General features: G+C 38.2%; 1 protein-coding gene across 2 annotated transcripts in view; it reads left to right on the plus strand.

The window, feature by feature from the left end:
• Positions 1-4,790: 4,790 nt before the first annotated feature.
• The window catches only part of nck1a (NCK adaptor protein 1a), a 59,925-nt gene continuing 43,472 nt past the window's right edge, over positions 4,791-21,243 (plus strand). For both annotated transcript variants that reach the window (XM_015361189.2, XM_006637700.3), the window contains exon 1: positions 4,791-4,946. The gene's annotated coding sequence lies outside the window, so the exon portion shown is untranslated. The remainder of the gene's footprint in view (positions 4,947-21,243) is intronic.

Consider the following 21,243-nt stretch of genomic DNA (forward strand, 5'->3'; position numbering starts at 1 on the left):
AAGTATTCCCCATAATGAAGCATTAAGCTACAAATTTCAATGCAATAATACAGTGAGCTCCAACGCATTCTGATGATTTTAATTGTATTATTTAGTTTGGCTTTACTTACATGACATTTATTTCCCAGTGGAATGGCAAATACCACAGCCACAGAAAGATAGATACATTTTGATCCCAGACAGATTTTGGTAACTTTACATAGAATTGAACATAGAGGTGTAGTGACATTAAACATGCTTTCAATTACAAGAATCACAACATGAAGGCTATTCTATTTCATGAGTTAAATTAAACTCAATTAAACTTCACAAATGATATGCAGCATCACTATACCTCAGCCATGGAAAACATGTATATTTTGAAACATGTATATAAATAATACATTTAACAAATAAATAATATCCATCTACCAGTTCCTAACCGCTCTTTCTAATTCAGTGTCACAAGGGAGCTGGAGCCTACTGTATGTTTATATTTAATCTTGTTTTGGTTTACAGTGTTATTTCAGTTTACTAGAAATAGTCCCTACTAGTATTTACAAAAAGGGAATCTCAAAATAACACTGTAAATTAAAACGAGCAGTTGTATTATCTTCTGATATAAAATACTGTATATCCTTATTAGAAGTCTCTTTAAATAGTTCTGCTTTCCAACATTGTGAAATTAATATTTACATTTCCAAACTTTCCTAACAATTTAGTATAAATTCCAATGAGAGACAGTATCCCAAAATGGGCACATACCAACACTTAAAGCTAACCTCAATGTGAATATCTTCCTCTTCTAATTTAATAGTTGAGAAACTGTAAGACTAGTATTAGTCAGAGGTTTATCGTTTTCATAACCCTAATTCAACTCAAACCCCAAAATTCACCTCAATGTCTGCTTCTCTCTCTTTAATTTGAAACCAAAATTCACATCCAAGACAGAAAATGCCATATAACCATGAAGAATTTAGTTTGTGTTTTGCTGAAATTGACTTTTAGTTTTCGGGAGAATATCACTGGAGTAAGTAAGAACAATATTGAAGTCCAATGTGGGTAAGGCTTCAAATATTATTTGTTACAGGGCTAGTTTTACATTTTTATAGTTAGACTACTATATACTGTTAGACTGTCATTGAAGTAGTATTTGTACTTTAACTTTCATTATTTACTATATATACTGTACAGAATAAGTAGCATTTTGATTCTGCCTATAATTTTTGAATTTTTGGGAAAGATTTAGTATTGCATCCAGTGAGTGCCAGTAACTCAAAATGGGCACATACCAAACTTTAAAGCTAACCTCTATCTGTATATCATACTTTCCTAATTTCAGCACTGGAGACACAGTTTTACTGACAGCCTTATGGTTCTCCGAACCCTAGCCCTTAACCCTAATTCAGCCCATATTCCAAAACTCACCTCATTGCCTTCACAACTTTGAGATTCATTTCAGATCACAATTCACATCACATTATTGGAGAATATCAGTGGAGTCCAGTGAAAGTAAGTGAAATCCAAAGTAATTAAGGCGTCACATATTATTTCAAACTTGGGTAGTTCTACTTTTTTACAAAAAGACCAAAGACCTTAGATTTTGTATTTTGTATATGGGATATTTGTGCAGCATTAAGAAGTACTCAGACATAACATTCACAATATTGTATTCCTAGTTTGACGTTTTGGGATATACTGTATTTTGTATTACACCCAATGACAGCCAGTAAGTGAAATGGGGTCAATAAAAATGATTGAAGACAAGCTGAAAGTGGACATAACACTCTCTTCCTTTTAGTATTTAAGATTACCGACAAAGAAGTATGTGTGCTTTAACTACGATTTGTTGTTAGTTGAGTTATTTGCTTTATTTTGGTCCTATGTAGACATTTTGGGTGACATTCTTGCTTTAAAAAACATCATGAGCCTGAAAGTTGCTTCATATTAAAGAGATAAAGAGATATACAAACTTAAATAAAATGTTTCATTGTATAAATGGTTGACAGTAATCTCCACACCATGTTTTATAGGAAAATATATTTCAGGAATCAAACACTTAAGAAAGAAAAACCTGAACAACAATTCATCTCTTTTTTTGAAGCAATGACTTACAACAGACAAAAAACAGTTTCTGTGTTTTGAAATGAGCAGCAGGTTTTTAGAAACAAGTTGTATTTCCCAAACCTGACACTAACAGTATCAAAACAAACAGCTGGTTATCCCTACATTGATACTGATTCAGCTTTTGCATTCCATGTCATGTTACATTTTGATATATTGCTCATAGAAAAAGAAAAAGTTTAACAAAACAAATTAGATATGACTGGAAATGAGACATTTCTTGTATCCCACTTGATGTAAAAGCGTCCATTTTAGTGGGCTGGTGGTGAAAAACATTGTGTCACATTAGGGACCATTAAATGTCACCACGCTTCTTGAAAATGGCAATTATAAAGCAATCAAAGTTTTTTTCTACTCATTAGTGGTACTAGATTAGACACCAAAGACGTTTTGCAATATGAAATACATTATTATCATTAGACAACATTCTAAGGAACAGGACACAATCCATAGATGTTATCGTATGGTATGGTAATTTCCTTTCCCAGTTAAATGCAGCATCAGAATAAATAAACTAAGCCTTGTTTTTAAAATAAACCTTATTTGTTTTTTATGTAGAAATTAAATGTTTATCTCTGTATAAGTGCTTTTCCATTTTGCTTCTGTTACCAAAATAAACAAAAAAACATTCTGAACATCAACCCAAACAGCAAGACCTTATGATTAAGGTTTCAGTAAAACAGTAACAACCTTCTGCTGAGCACTCTAAAGTATTTGAATCGGCTTTCTAATAACACTGACTCAGTAAAGGCATCTGAAAGGTCTTTGCAATATGTTTTTACAATATTCTACCATCATCTATCTCCTGCAGTTAAATTCATGTTGGTTTGGTGTAGCACAGAACAGACTTGAAACATGATATCTGTGGGACTAACGGGTTCTGATTTTATATTGTAATGATCGAAGGATGAAATCGTTTTTTAGAAATTCGCTTTCAAGTTCATTGTCTGTTTTCTCCTATTATAGTAACCACAAAATCCTGACAAATCTCCTGAACAAGCTTTGATAAGTTATCATTGTGCAGAATCCATCAGGTTTTCAGCTTTGCTACTTACTTAGGAATGCTTCATATAGGCTGTACAATGTACTGGGAGTCATTAATAGTACTGTGGGTAAGGGTGGGAGCTTCACAGAATTAACTTCAAGCCCACCCTTTACATTTGAAGAAAAATAAGAACAACCAAACAAAATCTAACTGGCAGTTAATACTGTCTTAAGCAATGGAAAACCACCCACTATAATACATTGCAATATGATCCAACAGTAGATAGTTTGAGATTTCAGTCTGCTAAGTGTACAAACTAGCCAGTAATCAAGGCCATTATGACTGAATATTACCAGTCAGCCTCTTCTGAAGACATCTGTTTTTGAATTAAATATATCCCATGGTATCTGTTAGCAAATGTCCTTAAGATAATTGTGTCGCGTTCTTGTATTTTTTTTAATTTTTCTCTGCATTATTAAATGTCATTGTTGGCAGACTCTATGAGCTGCTTGCTAAGCCTAAAACAGAATTAGGTCATCACACAGAATTCATTGAAAACAGAGGATTAAGCAATGTGGCATCAATCAAGTGAATAGTCACTATTGATACAGTGAGCACTGGATCTTAAAATGCAGTGTTTTACGTCGTTCATCTTCAGTGCCTGTAGAATAAAACACACAGCAGACGCGTCCCTTTCTTATAGAAAGACGGCAGTGAGAGCGACCCCCGTTGCTATCGTTATATTAATTACATAACAAATTAGGACAACTACAGGTACAGAGCGAATTGTTATCTACTTGAATTTCACCAGTAAAACGACAAACCTGCTAATCTGTACGAGTTATCGAATTATTAACATTGCACAGATCTCAATACTAATACAGTACATACTGTATACACCCATTTATGTTAAAAAAAGCTTAGTGAAATACAGGATCACGGTGGACCATGTGTTTATAAAACATAGATAAGACTTTATTTATCCCGAAGCGAAATTGATGTCAAAACATGTATTTCGCTAATAACTGTCCTACCCAAACTGTCTGATTTTCCCATATTGCTCTGCCAAATGATTAAACAGTATGTACTTTCCCATAAAACACAGTACTACTCCAAATATAGCATGGATCTCGATACTTGAGGAATACATTCTAAACCTTTGTGTCTCTCAAGGTTATGTTTTGCGAAGGACCTCTTGTCATCACTAAAAGTGCTCTTTTGAAATCAATACTTTTTTTTAAATTTCTCCGCCTGGTCATCGGTGGTGGCATCCCTACTAAAAGCAAAGGGGTTAACACATAAAAAAAAAGAGTGCAGTCAGACAATGACGTGACAAGTTTCGGGGGGAAAAAAGTTACAGCCCCGTATTCACTAAATCATGATCAATGTGTCGGACTCAAAATCGTTTTTTTTTTCCCAGTGCAGAGCTGTATCGCAACATTATTTGCCGATACAACGTTCACCCTCTCCAGCGGGGATCCCGCAGTAACACGGGATCTACAGCGGCTTCTCCATGTCTAGGCTGTTGCTTGCAGACAGTAGAACTTGCTACAGTACCTACCTTATTCTGCAGCCTCCCTGCACAAGCTGGGCGCACATGACAGACGGGGCGCTTGTCCAATGAAAAGAGGACGTCAGCCAAAACAGCCAATCGAAGGCAGCACGGGAAGGCCTCTGGAAACAAGTTAGATTGCAGAGAACATTGACTGTTGTGTGGAGTAAGAGTGCCGAGACGTACTGGTGCAAGAGGAGTATTGATATTGGTCAGACGTGTTTGTGTACGCTTACGCGTTTTATTGAGAATTTGTGTCTTTTGGTATTTGAAATTCGGGAACTGGCTCTGATCCCCCGGGCTCAGGTAGGAAGTTGAAATGAGTAATTTTTTTTTAATAAAAATCTTTGTTTTGATTTAGATGTCAACGTCTTGTGTTGTAGAACGCTATCTGCTACAGATGGAAACTTGTGTAACTTTATATTGTATTAAAACCAGAAAATACAGGAGATACAAAATTGCTTTTTGCTATTTTTTGTCGGTCTTAAGAGAGATACGATTTCCCGTGTGAAATGTGTATTTCATGTGCAGATGTTAAGGAATTAACAAGTTGGTGAAGTTATAATGCGCTGATTTATTTGAAAATGGAACAATCAACAATACATTTCTCAAAATTGAACTAATGGTTTTGTTGGATTACAACTCCTTTTTGTTTCTTTTTGGACTTAAACGAATTTTCTTTTCACAAGACGATGGGTGCTTTGACTGTGTTATCCACGACGACGAGAGGTGACGTTTTAGTCCTGTTTGCTTTCGGGGAAAATAACAGTCCTGCAAACCTCGTTACTGCTCTCCACGTCTCCAGCGAATTACGGACGCGGCTCTGTAGAATGGGGATAAATAGGTATCATTGTGGTACCTTTTATGCACAAGGCTTAATTGGAAAAAAAACTGCTGTTCAAAAGTAATAAAGCCGAAAATGTTGGTTTTGAAAAAAAAAAGCAGTTTCGAACAAAGCAAAGCACATTCTGCCGGGCAGATTACCAATTGAGTTTCCCCCCCACCCCCCTCGATCCTGGTTCGTGGCTTTGTCCTAAGTTAGTTCGGAAAGTCGGAGGTTGAAGGAAAGAAAAAAAAAGGATTTTGGCTGCTTTGCATTCTACGTTTTGCTACTGATTCAGTAGAAATAGAAAAGGTCTTAACGAATTATGCACAATTTTTCTAAGAGAGAATATCGGTGACCTTACTGTATACCGTATAATCTTAATGGGAATGCTTTTATCTGCTTGGTTTGTTTGAAATCGTTTGTCGAGCTGCCTACACAGATTCAAAGTGTTTTGAAAAAGTCTCTTTATACTAAAGACTGTTTCACTGCAATTGCATGAGAATGGCAGGGATATCTGCTGTGTTTCTATGGCTTTTGCCCTTCCTGCTATTAACCTCTACTGTTTATAAAACAAACCAAAAACCTAGCAAGGCCATCAAACATCCCCCAGTCCGACATCTGCTGTAAACAACAAAATGTGGGAATCTGAGGAAGGAATAACATCTCCCATGTATAGTGTTATAGCTCTTTCACGATTAAAACGCTGTGTCATTTAACATTTGGACCTGCTGTGCTGGACCTGCCTGAAATATGTGAGTTAACTGTGAACTCCAGATTGTTATCTTTAGAAACCTAATGTTGGTTGACATTTAGTCTAAAGTACCGAAATCCATCTGAGGCCAGTCCCATGATGTTGAGCCTTTGAAAATCACTGCGAGCAAAACCTTTGTTTTGTTCAAAACAAGATGGACTGTATGCTAGGGAAACAGCTAATGGTAAGGAAACAGTCCAGTATTACAGTAATGACAGAATGATCTGATAATACAGCGACTTGCTTATATATTTCTTTCTTGATAATGTATAAATCCAATCTGTGTCATGTTCAGTGCTTTATCATTGGTCTGGATTTCCGGTTATAGATGTTGCCAAAGATTATGGTATGGGTTTTTTTCATTTGAATGGGTGTCAGAATGGGAGTGATTTCCTCCACAGAATGCACACGTCATGAGATCGTTGCTTGACAATCGGATGCCAGAAGATGAAGGAGTTTATTTTTGTTTTAATAATGAGAATACATGCTGGCTAACGTTAACACGCTAGTGATTAACCTTAATTAATAATGTTAAATGCTTAAAGGCTGTGGAGAATCTGTAATAAAAAAATGTGGTCACTGTTTCTGCTTCTAATCGCTACAGTGGAAAAAATATTGCAGTTTATGCCTTCATATGTCTTCTGCTGAATAACGCAACAGTAGAAGCCAGAAGTATTTGGCTTTAGTATTCGGCTTCAGATAGTGTGAAACACACTGGTGTATAGCAGGAACAGTAGGAATGTCTTTATGTGGTAACAAATAAACAGTTTAAAAACTGTTCAGGAATTAAGCTATAACATTTTACAATACTCGAAAAAGCATAATGCTCCCAATGTAAAAGAAACAATATGATTGATTCTTTCACATTTTTTGTTTCATTGCCTGCAGCAGAGATCACTTTTCTATCTGCACATCATAGTGTTTGGTGAGCTGAGCAACATGTTTATTTTAAGTTCATGTCTCTTGAATTCTCATGAAGTTTCCATCGAAACATTCTGACTTACAGCATTGCACGGCTCCGAATGGCCAAGCTTGGCTCTTAATAAGCAGGCTCATCTCCATGAGATCTAAATGATTTGCAAATCGCTATCCCCTTTGCTTAATAAGGCTTACGGTGGTGATATATCACCAATACTTGAAAAGTATTTTATAAATCATTTTGAGAAAATTTGTGATTTTCAGCAGCTAGCATTTGATCATTTGATTTATTCAGCAAACTGATTACGCTGGTTTTTGGCTTCAACCTTTTGATGTCTCTTGTTGGTAAACATCACCTTCTAGTAAACTGGGATATATTCTAAGTGAATGTATCAAACCATAGTTGTATACAGTTATCATCTTTTAGTGCGTTTTGATTTTTAAAAAATGACTACATGAACTAGGCTTTGTGTTTGTCTTTGTGTATTTAATTTTCTGTTCTTTTACTTATGTTTCATAGAATTCTTCAATGAATAAGAGTTTAGTAAGTTAGGCTTAATCCTTCATCATGCTGAGTCATGCATATACTGTAGCTGAAGTTTCTAGTTTCTGTAGCGTTATTCAAATAGAGAGTACAAGACTATCTGGATGGGATGTTAGTTCTTTGCAGCATTGTTGGTTCAGTACATGTCTCTGTATCTTGACTGACTGAAGCCATCAGGGCAAAATCTCAGTGCATACCTGCAGTAGTAGTGTGGTCGATGGGTACTCAAATTCAGAAACCTTTCACAATAAAATAAGACATTGATACGCAAAAACAGACTCTCGTCCGGTACTGAAATAATCTCAGTGTAGTATTTGCCATGATTTATCCATAATCTCTTAATAAATAATTGAAACTGTGTATGTCTGTTTGTTATGAAAAACGATGTCAAAATGTTTCACAGTAAAGCCCTGAGTTTACTGGCAGCCGCCCACTGATATACAGGAACTCGGTGGCCATGTTGTGCGCAGCCACTGTGCAGCAGCCTAAATTGTAACTGCAGTTTTAATGGGAAGTGGATTAGGTAATGCTTTAAATTTGAATAATGGGAAGCTTGAATTTATGTAGGATAGATTTGTATTGTTATTTTCGTATTTCACAAAGGCTAACACCCTTATAAACGATTTGGAGGCCAGAGCATGGACAAGGTCTCATTGCAGTGTTTCATCTGAAAGATGGAAGGAGCTTCAGGGAGCAGTCATATCTGCATATTATCCAGTTAATTCGGAATTATTGATGGCTGAGGCAATGTGTCAGAGTAGCTTTCTTTTACAGGCATAACTTGTGAGGGGAAAAAAGTAAGGTAAGAACACGTAAAAAAAAACGCTCTTAATAAAGCTCTATCTAGACTTCTTTGAAGTCCCACTCTTTAAATATCTGAGCAGATAAGCTGCTTACTGGCTTCACCCTCCACCCCCCCAAAAAAAAAAACTCCTTGCGAAATTTAAAGAAATTGCAAAATGCAAAATGGTCAAATATACTTCTATGCGCCCATCTCCATTTTGGTGCAGAGCATAACTGAGGGTCTGCTGACTTCATGGCTGGGAGAGGTTGTTGGGTCACTGTAAGCCCCTGCTCCTAAGTTTTTAAACTTAGTGTTTAAAGTCACTCCACTAATTGTCTTCTTTTAACAGGGTGATGGAGGATGGCAGGTTATTCTCTTTGCTGTCTGTAGAATGTAATTCAGGCGGGAATTTATCACGTGTCTGAATTTACCACCCTCTTACAGGGCATACAAGTGTTTACTTTTTTTGTATTTGTAATGCCCATGTTGTGCGTATAGTCTGAAGGCTGACAAGTTGTGTGCTGTACAAGTCCTGCCGGTAGCAATGCAGTGACCCTTAAGATTGGGTTTCCTTACTCGCTTCTCCAAGGAGTTGTCATTTCCTGAGGGAACTGGCCGTCAAGCAGATCCCTCAGCTGACATTTACCCTTTTATTTGATGGAAGGCTCAGGATGTGGGTGAAGCATCTGCATGCTGACAGCATTTTTACTCACGGGATCGGTTTCGTTTTGAATTTCTTCTTGAAGAGCCACTGGGATTTGAAAGTTCCAGGGAATCGGCACTGAAGGCAGTTCAAGATTTCTCCTTAAGATTTACAGTCTCTTTTGACATAAATCATGTTTTAACCAGAATGTGGGAGTAGATGCGGAAACTATCGAGTTTTAATATATTTAATCCTTCAACTTTTAACTGTCACTGCTGTTAAAAGATTGTTTACATTCTTGTTGTATTCTTGGAAATGTAAATTGCTAACACAAGTGACAGGTAAATAGTGTACATCCAAGAGTAGAGGAGATTTCAGAATTAACTGGGAAGATCTTTGCATGAACAAAGAACTTAAATCTTTTCTCAAAGTGTGTCCTGCATTCATTTGTGTGAGCTGAGTAGAGATTTGGGTTTTTGAGAAGAATGGATAAGTTATATACATAAACATAACATTTTGAAAGCTTTAATTCTGGCCTACGCGATGAAGTGGAGGCTCCTCACTATGACCCCTGTTGATACTCTTCATATTTGGAGTTTTATCAGTGGCAGCATTGTTTGTTCTCCCATGGACAAGCAAGCCTGATTTCCAGTTTTGTAGTGCACAAAGAATGAGATGCCTTGCCAATACTGGTTTCATGAAGCTGTTAGTTGGCATCTTCAGTTTTCTCAGAGATAATACTTTTAGGTGTTAAGAAAGACCAAAGTGAACACTTTAATAGTTTTTTTTATTGTTCTGTGATGGTCAACTGCAGTAATTGTTGAGGGGTGCATTCCTGTGTTTTGCAAGCGCTGTCAATCATCAACTGATTAATTTCTAAACATATCAGAGATGTGACCTCTTCTCCATATTATTGGTTCAGAATATGTAGTTAAAATCAGAGATGCAATAAAATGCAGAGAACATGCCAGATTTCTTCAGGGTTTTTTGGGTTATGCGCAGTGTGAATAAGATTGTACATTCATGCTTCCATTTTCCAGGTAACGGATTAACTAAAGATAGATAATACTTTATTAATCCCGTAGGGAACTAAATGTTGAATCGGTACATTTCCAGATATTATTAGTTGATCCTTTCTCCATTCTGTAGCTCAGCTTAAAGCATTGGTAGCTCTGTTTGAAACTGATGTGTCCAGAACCCTTTCAAAGATTCATCAACAATTATGGTATGGGATTAATACATAAATTTACCTAAATTTACTGTAGGTTAAAGTTTCATAAAAATACAGACTTCAGGAAAATCTTTTTTTTTACTTGTTTAGTTCAAAGCAGGAGTGAATAAGGTATAATTGTAGTGGGATGGGCAGTCTGCATTTATTTTTAGGCAGAATGTGGCATTTATGTTGGATCCTGAAGATGACTGTACACAATAATTTTCTCTGTCATCAGGGGCTCGCTGTGCACCCTCTGAATCACAAAATTACACCCACCTCAGCCTCTGTTGTGGTGGAAAGGCTTTCCTGCCTGTTGCCATTTCGTTCTGCTTCTTGTGCAAGCATGTTGAGGATTAGCTCTGCAATGCAGGCTCCTCTCCCACCAGACTGGGAATAATGACTTGGAATTCTACATTTTTAAAATTACAGGGATTAATCCACATACCTGCAGTAATTTGAGGTCTTGTTCTTTACTTTTACAAAGGGACTAGACGGCAACATCAGAGGAAGCTATGGCCGACGGTGCTGGTGTTTCTGGAGTGGAAACGGGGGCACCTGGGGGGGGCACACACATTCGTATAATGTAGGCTTTTGATGTAGTGTGATGATATAAGCACCCATACCTACCCTAGGACATGTACAACTGCAGTGCTGTATGGCATCAGTTTCATCTGTCCTACAAAATGGCATAGTGGAAGTGCACTTATTACATGTAATTACAGTGTTACAACTCTTGGTATTATTAAACCACACAGCTACTGACTTGCTTTGTTAATGTTTCATCCAAGTATATGAATTAAATGATAAATGTGAATCCAAATCTGCCAGCTACACTGGAGGCGAGACAGAGTGGGGGAAAAAGCCAGCCCCATAAGAAAGAATACATTGTAATACTGGCGAGAAAAATACCTGGGAGGGTAAACTGGGAGCTCAGAACTGCAAGGTGGTGTTTCCCCATCACACAGCCCCATAAGAAACATCTAATGCAGCGATATTAAAGATGAGAAATGTTTTGCCTTATTAAAGTTCACATTTTTTAAATACATTTTGAATCGCCATGTGTTATACCCACCAGATCTGGAATAGCCACTTGTGTGCTTTTCACATCTGGACTCACAGCTAAGAACCCTGCGACTGCTCCAGCTCGCCCAAAATGCACATTTCTGTGCGATAAAATGTGGGTTACACATAGGGCTTGGCGATACGGCCAAAAACATTATCACGATAAACATTTTCATATCAGGCAATATCGGTAATTATCACGATAAATGTCAAATCGTTATTTCTTTCAAGTTTAAAGGCAGATTTTTTTCCTCCTGAGTGAAAGTTGAAGAAACCAGACAGTTAATTGGTAAATTAAACACCTCTTCGAGCTGGTCGTTGGCAGCACTACGTTTGCTTCAGTGTTGCTCATTTCTCCACTCGAACTACAATCCTGTCAGCCACCACCGTGTGGGTAAACACCACCACTTGAGCTGCCCGGTCTGCAACACGCACGCGCACTCGCGCGGTATTTTGTAAGCATGCGCAAAGCATAAACATATATATCGAACATTTATGGAACTTTTGTTAAAATTATATCGAGGACAATTATATCACTATATTATCGTTATCGAATTATCGCCCAGCACTAGTTACGCATACATTATCTGTGAGGAATAATGACTTCCTTTCAGTTCATTCCCAAAGTCTTTTAATTATTTGTGTTTATGACGGACACTGAAGCTGTTTTCCAATTTCATAGCTCCCTAGATGTTATTGAAGGAATCTGCACAAAATAGTTCAGTTACATTTCATTGTGGCGTCCAAGTGTTGTCTGAAACATTCTGATCAAAAGTTTATTTTCCTGATTAACTTTTTGCACTGCATCCAAAATGAACTGGCCTTACAGAAGCCGTTTGGCCCCTCTCGTTCATTTGTTGGTAGCTTAGTGATCTGAGGATCTCGCTGAGCAGTTTCTTGAAGGAATCTGAGCTGTCTGACTTATTCCAGACCCCCAATAACCTGTGGCGTGAAGACATCTGTCCTGTTTTCAGTCCTAAAGGAATAAATGCTCCTTTCAAGTGTCTGACAAGGTATTTGCTTTTTCTGAAGAGCTTTACAAGATTTGTCCAAATACATTTTTTAAGTAATATAGGTTTAAAAAGTAAATGCTGAATGGTTGTCCTGCAGTTCTGCATTAATGTTCCAGGTTTTGCAGAAACATTTCTTGAAATTGCCAGTTTATTATATACCAACCCACTCGGCTTTAATCTGTCTTGGTTTACAGCATGAACCTCAGTACCCACAGGTGTGTGACCTGCTCCTCTGCCCCGCCCATCGAGCTATTTTCTCTTTTAACTCTTCAAGCTCTGAAGCAGTGCAGGAGGGCAGGAGTTATAGTGCCAGTTGGAAGGGAGGTGTGTCCTTCACAAATGTCACTGCAGATCAGTGGGCGATTTACTTAATTAGCTTATTTATCTTTAAATCACGAGAATTGTTAACGAGCCCTCTGATAGTGGCTCTGCTACCACAATCAATTGCCGAAACCGAGAAAACATTGGGTGATAAAAATGGGGCCAGTTCATTGATATTTAAAAAAGTAACTAAAGAGTGGATGCTAAATATGGTTGTTGCTGTGTTACAGTAAACTGGACTGTGACCTGAAGATTAGCCTACCTCTCTATATGAAATGTCACTTCAGCTATGTAGAATGATCGGATGTCTATTGCATCAAGCAAAACCCCACAAATTCAATAAGGGTGTGTAGACTTTTTATATCCACTGTAGGTGCCAGTCTTAACCTTTAGAAATGGAAAAGCAGACCGGTGTTGGTGGAGGTTGATGGGGAGGAGTGCAGGATGGGAGTTTCGAAGTATTGTCACAGGGAAAGGATTGTCAGGAATCCTTGTAGAAAATTGAAATGGTAGAGACATTTTGCCACCTGGTACTGTTTAATGATGAAAATGGAGGAAGGGCGCATTGCTGTTTGTAAACCACCAGTACCTCTGAGGGTAGATGTCGTGCTGGATTGAACATGAGTTTTTGGCTTTCGAGGCTGTCCTTTCTCAGACTCCTTCATTATAACTCCCAGGATTCCACTCCCATGGCTTTTCTGCCTTCAAAGTTGGGAGTGTCTGAAACTGCAGGAGTGCTGGCCGTGCGCAGTGAACTTTAATAACCTGTATTCCCTGTCGGAATCTGATTGACAATGTGCTATTTGGAGTAATGACTAGAAAGGGAATTCTGGGTGGTGTCAGTTTCTAAATTCTGGCTAAATACCGGTTTGCAAGCACTTGCTAAATACCGTGTCCTGCACTAAACCGGTCACAAGGCCGTCAGGTGGAAGCCTTGCGGGAGGCTGTGTTTGCTGCTTTGTTGAATCTATTCTACACTCGTTAACTGGAGCTTGTGCTTTTCCTTTATTAGGATGATTGGCATAAAGATATTTGATGGAATTTCTAACTTGCTGTTTATCCCACCCTATACTTTACAACAGATCCAAAAACTGCTTCTGAAGCTCTAAAGAGAGCAAGGCAACAGAAGTGAAAATGTTTTTGTAAGTTTTTTTTGTTGTTGCTCATCTTAAAGAAGTGCTTAAGGAAATCTGCACATCTGCTTGAGGTATTTATGTATAGGTTGCTTGAAAGCAACTTTAAAACAAAACACCCTTTGCATAATTCCTACACAGCACTATGAAAGATTAAATTATGTCCAGGGTTCAAAGTCCCTATGAGGTCCTAAAGTTATGATGTTTTGTGCTCAAGGTGATTGTGAATAAAGGTCAGAATGGGATCAAGGGATGTTTCAGTAGTTGGTATGTTTATCTTGAATTGAGTAACTACTAACCTCAAGCTACAAATAATTTGCTCTGTCAGAATGATTGTAGAAAGAAGCTTGATTGAGACGGACTGTATAAATCTGAATCTCACAGTTTTTGAAATGGCTGTCAGTGGTAAGGGGGAGAATTACAATTGTAAAAATGCCAGTAAATGCTGATATACAGTATACAGAGCTTTAAGAAAACTTCTTAAAGCAAAGCTGACAATTTCTACCAGTGCTGTATGGCACCTCCTCCTCCCAAAACTTCCTTTATGTGACCTTTATGTGACATGATGCTATCGATCTTTTCAAGATCATAAATCTTGTCAAAGGACCTATTATGCAAGGACAAAACCAGCTTTTGCACTTCCTCTTTTTTCTGAGCTGTAATGCACTCATTCTGATCACTCAAGGCTCAAGATTTCAGGTTAGTGTGAAAAGCAAGTTAGTGTTAAGAACACCAGAATATGGCAAAAGAAAATGGCAGTCCAATAACTCAAGATTGCTTGGGTACAAATTACATATTGATCCAAGGATCTGATCCGGGGTACCTGATACAGGTATTCTAAATCCCCAAAGGCATTGACAAAGTTCAACCCAGAGGACTTCTTCATCACTGACAATGAACCATGAACGACTCAAGTGGAGGTGACTGTAAGTGGAAACAGCTGATTGTGCACCTTGGATCAATTAACTCAATTACTAAACAAGCTCGGTGGGCTGAACAGCCCCCTCTTGTTTGTAATCTTTCTTATGTTCTTATGACCTCATCCAGTCATTCCTTGAAGGATCCCGGTGACCTGCCTTCAACAACATGCTTGGCCAGCTTTTCCCAGACGCCCACTCTGCTTTATGGTCAGAAGCGTCTCCTGTATTCAGTCCTAAATACACTTCCCCAGCACTCATCCGTATTTTGGGTTAGCACTGCAGTACTTTTCAGTCCTCTGTTTTATGAAGCATGATTGATTAATGTCTTAAATTTCCCACAGAGTCATGAGTTATGTTAAGTGGCATATCAAACATTTATATATTAATATAAACATTGCCGCCTCGTTCCTGGGGTCTATTATGGACCTGGAGTGCTGACTGTGTGGAGTTTGAATGTTCTCTCCGCCTTCGTGTGCGTTTCCTTGAGGGTGCTCTGGTTTCCTCCCACAGTACAAAGACATACTGAGACTTGAACTGGCTTCTTGGAAAATTGGCCCAGGTGTGTGTGCCCTTGTGTCTGCCCTGCAGTGGACTGGCAATCCATTTAGTGTATCCTTGCCTCCCGCCCGTTGATTGCTGGGATGGGTTTCAGATCCCTCACGACCCTCAACTGGGTGGCTGGATGGAAGAATGAAATGAGCATCACTGAGTAAATCATCCAGGCTTCTTCTCCAGTCTGGCTAGTTTTTGTAATTGCTGCATTGCTACAATGGCTTTCCAGGCTTTTTTTAGCAGACGCTTTGTCCTGTTTATTCTGGGAATTAGAAAGAGCACAAGTGCTCAGCGAACGGAAGTTTTTAAATCCTTTTTAAAACCTGTCATTCTCCATGACGCCGGCTTTTTATCTTGTCGCATGTAGCCCTTTGGGTCTTTTCCTGCTCTGACCTCCGGAGAGCAAGGTTAACTGCCTTAGTTTATTGGGGTTTACCTGCCGTGGAGTACACAGGCACTGGTGACCTGAACGTAAAACCCTGTACACCGCAGTCTGAAGCATCCGACATAATTGTTGAGGAGACGGTAGACCTGAAGCAATTTAGACAGCAGATCCCAAGTGCATTCAACCTTTCCTGTAATTGTTATATATAACTTCCCAGAAAAAAATCATACCACTGTCCTTCGAGAGAGCCTGTGATAACTGTTCTCAGAAGGAAAACAAAACAATTGCAGAATGAACATCCAGTAATGGTATATGATGGAAATTACTTCATTGTAATATTTAGGATCTATAGCTGCCTGTCTAGTGGGAAGCATCAAGTTTTACTTACGGCAGGACTGCTTATCTCTTCTGTACCAGTTTGAGGGCCAGTATTGCCCACCTAATCTGTTCTCCGTTATCCAGTTTCAGTGAAAGTAAGCGCATTGTCACTTTGTATTATACCTTTAACACCTGCCACAGTTGAGCAACTCACAAAAAAACTGTAAATTGGATTGATGGACTTTCCTAAAAGTTTTCTCCTTTTAATTTTTCATTTCAATGGTAATAATGAAACTATATTTTTCACTTCCCCTTTGTGGTGTATATATATATTTGGAAATTTTTAGTATTTAACATCTACCAAGGCTCAACTGCAGCTGGGAATATGACTAGGTACTTGAGGCTTGTGCTACGGTGAAGGTTGAATCTGAGGTTTGAGTTAAGAGTGGGATTAAGTGGGGGTTTGTGGGATTAAGGCTGAGTTTAGTTTAAGTGCAGATCTTGCACTCTGAGGCTGTGGTTTGGTGTCTGACTGTGTATAGTGCATGTACAGCATGAAAGGGGCTACAAATATAAATGTTTTTTTTTTAAAGACAGAACTATCTTACTCCCATTTAGTCCAGCAAATATTTATACATATTTCTCCTTATTTTCTGTGAGGTTTATTTTGGGTCAGTGTACTGTGGCAATAGTACACTTGTTGTTTTTGAGACTTAATGGTAGTTGAGCAGTATATGACTGTAATTTAAAATAATGGATCTTCTGAAATTTTAATGCAAATTATAACGGATTTCAACGGGCATTTGATGGATGGGCAGCATTAAAATAAAACGTTTTGAGTTTCAGCTGTCAAATAATAGTCTGGTCTCTGAATAATGAGGTTTTTCACTGGTGTCATTTGGAAAAGAAAATTAGAATTCTGTACATACGCCCTGAGCTGGTGGGTGGTTAGTTGCTTTTTTTCGTTTACAGTGCTATATTCAAAGCTTTCAGCTTGGAGGTTAACATGTTAACACTTTTCTTTGCCTGGACTGTCCTTACCACAGAACAGGTGCAGATGTTTTAAAAGACTCATTTCCTTTCAATGAAACTGCTTTGAAACATTTTTTTGCATTTATGCTACATGATATCACTGTTGGAATGCCTTGCCCAGGCTGCCTGTCTCGTACAAGTTTCAGCACATCGTGTGTAGTTAAATGGGAAAGGGAACTGCATTTTGTGCCGCAGCTCTAGTAGTAGGGATCCATATTCTAATCCCTTTTTTGATACACAGTGTCTGCCTGCGATGAGGATCTGTCTGGGAGAAAGATTATCTGGTGTTTTGACTGCCACAAGTGAACCAGGCCACAATTTTGCACAGAGAGAGGAGGGGTTTGGGGCTGTGAAACCAGGTTAGACCTGCAGTAATGTGGAAGGCAAAACATTTGATTTGTCTGTCCCTTCAGCTTGTGAGTCACCAGTGTATGAGAGTTATGTCTGGTGCATTAGGTCCAGATGCTTCCAAGATATGTTGTAGTTTTTTTATTTTGTAGTGGTAGGCTCGGATTCTTGCCTTTGTAATTATACAGATACAGTATATTCATTATTTTGTTGTTGTTTCATATTGAAGGAGCTGTTTTGCTTGTCACCAGTGGAATAATAACAAACGGGATAATGCACTCGCCTCTCTCTGCCGGGGTAGTTGATAATCGCTGCTCTCTCACTAAAGAATTCAATCACATTTAGAATTATTTGAGTTATAAATTCCTTAATTCTTCAGTCGCTTTCCTTCCATCTGTTACAGTATTGGGAGCACGTTTTCATGCAGGGAAAGAAGAAATCCTGAATAGAATCATTCAATTATGAATTGGCCTATGTTCCTTAATGACCATTTAGCAGTAATCATGCCTTATTTTTGAACATATTTGAGGTTGCACTTCAAATGCAGCCTTACACTTTTATCACCTGAAGCCTTTAATTTAGTCCTCATAAGCAAAATCAAAGAGTTTTGTGATTCTAGTACTTCTTATGGCCCATAAAAAGAGATCAGTGAAGTTTCCTCAAAAGGTTCACAGCTTGCAACCCAGATTGGTTGTTAATGAAGCAATAATTGAGATGGAGCTTCAAAGCTGATATTTAGTCCTGGCTTCAGGGCTGTATGTCAAAATCATAACAATATTAAAAATCTGATGTCAAATGAAAAAAGATTAAATGTTTTCTTTGTAGATGCCATAAAGCATACATACCTCTGGAAAAAAAACAGACTAATGCTGATATCTGCCCAAATCAAAGTAGCTTGCTGATGAAAGGTTTAGAAAAAAGGAAACCTGGAATGCAAATTCACCATGATTCTATACTGTTTTCTTTCATTTGAAAACAGTGTCAAGAACTGGATTAGCAGTACCTTCATACTGTAATCCACAGAGGATGTTAGTGTTTATCAGAAAATCCCAGTTTGGCTGCATCTGAAAGACAGTTGTCAATAGTACATGAAGAGGTTTGGCAGGAGAAACCTGGAAACTGAGACCTCCCCAGCACATAACACTGAAATGACCTGTGATCTGCAGGCATCAAGTGCTAACTCCTTAACCTTTGCAGTGTTAATAGCTGATGGAAACCACGCCACTGTAGCCTAGCCAATCTGATTCATCCTCTGAATTTCCCACTATGTTTTTTTTATACTTTTAAATATTTTTTTAACTAAGACCCACACAAATATTGACAACAAACCAAAGCTACCTTTGCAGAAGCTTGCTTTTTTAAAAACAAAACTGAATATAATTGAAAGACATTTGGCTTCAGTAGTAATTGAGAGGGGTGGTCCCAGGAAATTCCTTATTTTTTGAAGACCAAGTATTGTGTGGACCTTTTCAGTGGCTTTCAGGATCCCAGATCCCTCGGGCTGACCTTTTTAATTTCACCCAGTGCTGTCCCTGTACTGTCCCTGTCCCAGTATGTCAAGGTTTTATTTTGTGATGATGTTCATTCAAAAGTGCTTTGCTGCAGTGAGGTTGAATTCACCTCTTTTGAGTTTATGCTTATCTGTGAAATTACTGAATGAGCCAATCATGACAGTAAAGTTTTAGGCAATTATTTAGAGCAAATTTGTTATCAGGGTACTGATGCATGTACTCTGGAACTGCTGACGCACATGGTATTGAAATGGATGTGTTCAGAGGTTAATGTGTGTGCACTAAAGAATATGTATTCTAAGGAAATGTAATCTGTACCAGGTTCATGTCGGTTCAAATTATATGGAAGTTTGTGCTCGTTTAGGTTTTAATTTTTTAGGTGAATTCCTTCTTTCCTGGCAGGTTTCCCCAGGTGGAGGTGCCTGGTACTCAGTGAGATGATGAATCACTGCTGATTCAGGAGCTGTGGCGAAACATGGCAGTGATAATAAGGGCTGGTTGCCCTTGTTCATTTCCAGTGGAGGTTTAGCCCAGACCCCATTCTCTGTGAGATGGTTTAATGAAACCAGGGTATGATGAGTTGTCAGCTATGTTTGAATTGATCAGATAGGCTATAGCTAGTCTTGGCTTTAATACTGTAGCTTTCTCGACAGGAAGAATTTTCCTGACTGTAATTCCTTAATAAAAATGAGCCCTGTCTAATGTAGCATTGGGATTTTATATGGCAGTATCCCAGAGCCTTCAACAATTTGGCATTGATTGGAGGAGTGAAGCAGGTTTCACTGACTCCACTGCAAGTAGATGTGTGGCTAGCAATTCAGAGGTGTTGCAGTTCTGTGGTAATAAACCCTTCATCTAAGACCTCTCGGCTCAGGCTGTGCTTTGCTAGTTGTCAGCTGTTGGATATGACATCACAGTCACAGCTGGGCAGTGGCATAGCCTGGACCTGAACTGGTGATATCTGGACTTAGACTGCCTAGACTGCTCTCAGAATGACTCATTTTATTGGTTAGACTACTTGGGAGCCTGAAAGACTGTTTAAAAGGTATACAGCATAAATTAAGAATATTACTCTTGATAACGTCATAAAATCTGCACATCTTGGTGGAAATCTTGCTTGACATAAAAAATCTGCTTGTCATTTATTATTCTTTTTTTAGTTACCATCAGGCATGTAGTCTTATTATACACAGCGAGATGACTAGGATGTAAATCTGGATTTTAGAGCAAATGCAGGGTCATGAAAAATAATTTACCTGTTTCACCCACTCACATTAATAGAGATTTTTGGAGTATATAGTCTAAAATGATTTACCACCAACCCTGAGCTTTTTGCAAGTTTCTCCTTGAATAATACTTGAGCACTTGCACATTGAAATATGGTACGTCTATGGATTGATTATATTAATAAATGAATTGTTATATTTGCCCATTCACTTTATAATGTTCTATTTTCTCAGAGCATAAGAAGCTTTCTAACCTTATCTTATCCGATGGCAAAGTACTTGCGTAAATTACCATGGAACTTAGTTTTTGGCTTTGCATGCAATTTCAAGAAGGGTTTATCTTTCTATTGAAACTAGTGCAGCTAAGCAATGAAAAAATCTGATATTATTTTTCCTCAACACATACAGTATGTTCTTCAAGACCTCACATATAAACTGTTTTAAAACTTAAAAAAAAAATGTCCTCTGCTGCCTTGTTTTTTTTTTTGTTTTTTACCAGCTAACAGTTAATTCAGCTTGGTCTCTAGTCTCCAAGCTCTCCTGCGTTTATCCCATGACCTTACTGTGCTCTGGCATGTGTGCTTGTGCGGTTTGTGTCCTCATGTGAAAAAGGGACAAAGAAACAACACAGTCAGAATGAGATGTCGGAGCTGAGGAAATTCCAGAGGAGGAAAAGGATGTCTTAGTTCACACAAATTGAAGCAGGGCGCATATGGGCCAGTAATTAGAATATGGGGGGGACTGTCATTGTCATGAGATTTGTCAGTGCATGACCTTTATATTAAAAGCATGTTCTTGAATTCCCATCTTGATTTCCCATTACACAATTCTTTGGAGCATTTCCTCCCCCTTTGTCAGTGTAAATCTTTTTCTCAGGCTGCAGTATCATGACCGTCTTTTCATTTTCAAATATTTTAAATGTATTTTTCTGTCGTGGATTGTAGACCAAATTATGCAGTATAACAATTAATGCTGCACGTATTGTTCTTTGAAATAACCTCCGTGGTTATTCCTGAGAGTCTGATTGACAACTTGAGGCTACTGTTAACACAGTTTGTTCAACATTTTGAGTGTCTCTGGCCCTCATTGTCAAGAAGGACATT

The sequence above is a fragment of the Lepisosteus oculatus genome, chromosome 13 (genome assembly GCF_040954835.1).
Source record: "Lepisosteus oculatus isolate fLepOcu1 chromosome 13, fLepOcu1.hap2, whole genome shotgun sequence".
Taxonomy (NCBI): domain Eukaryota; kingdom Metazoa; phylum Chordata; class Actinopteri; order Semionotiformes; family Lepisosteidae; genus Lepisosteus; species Lepisosteus oculatus.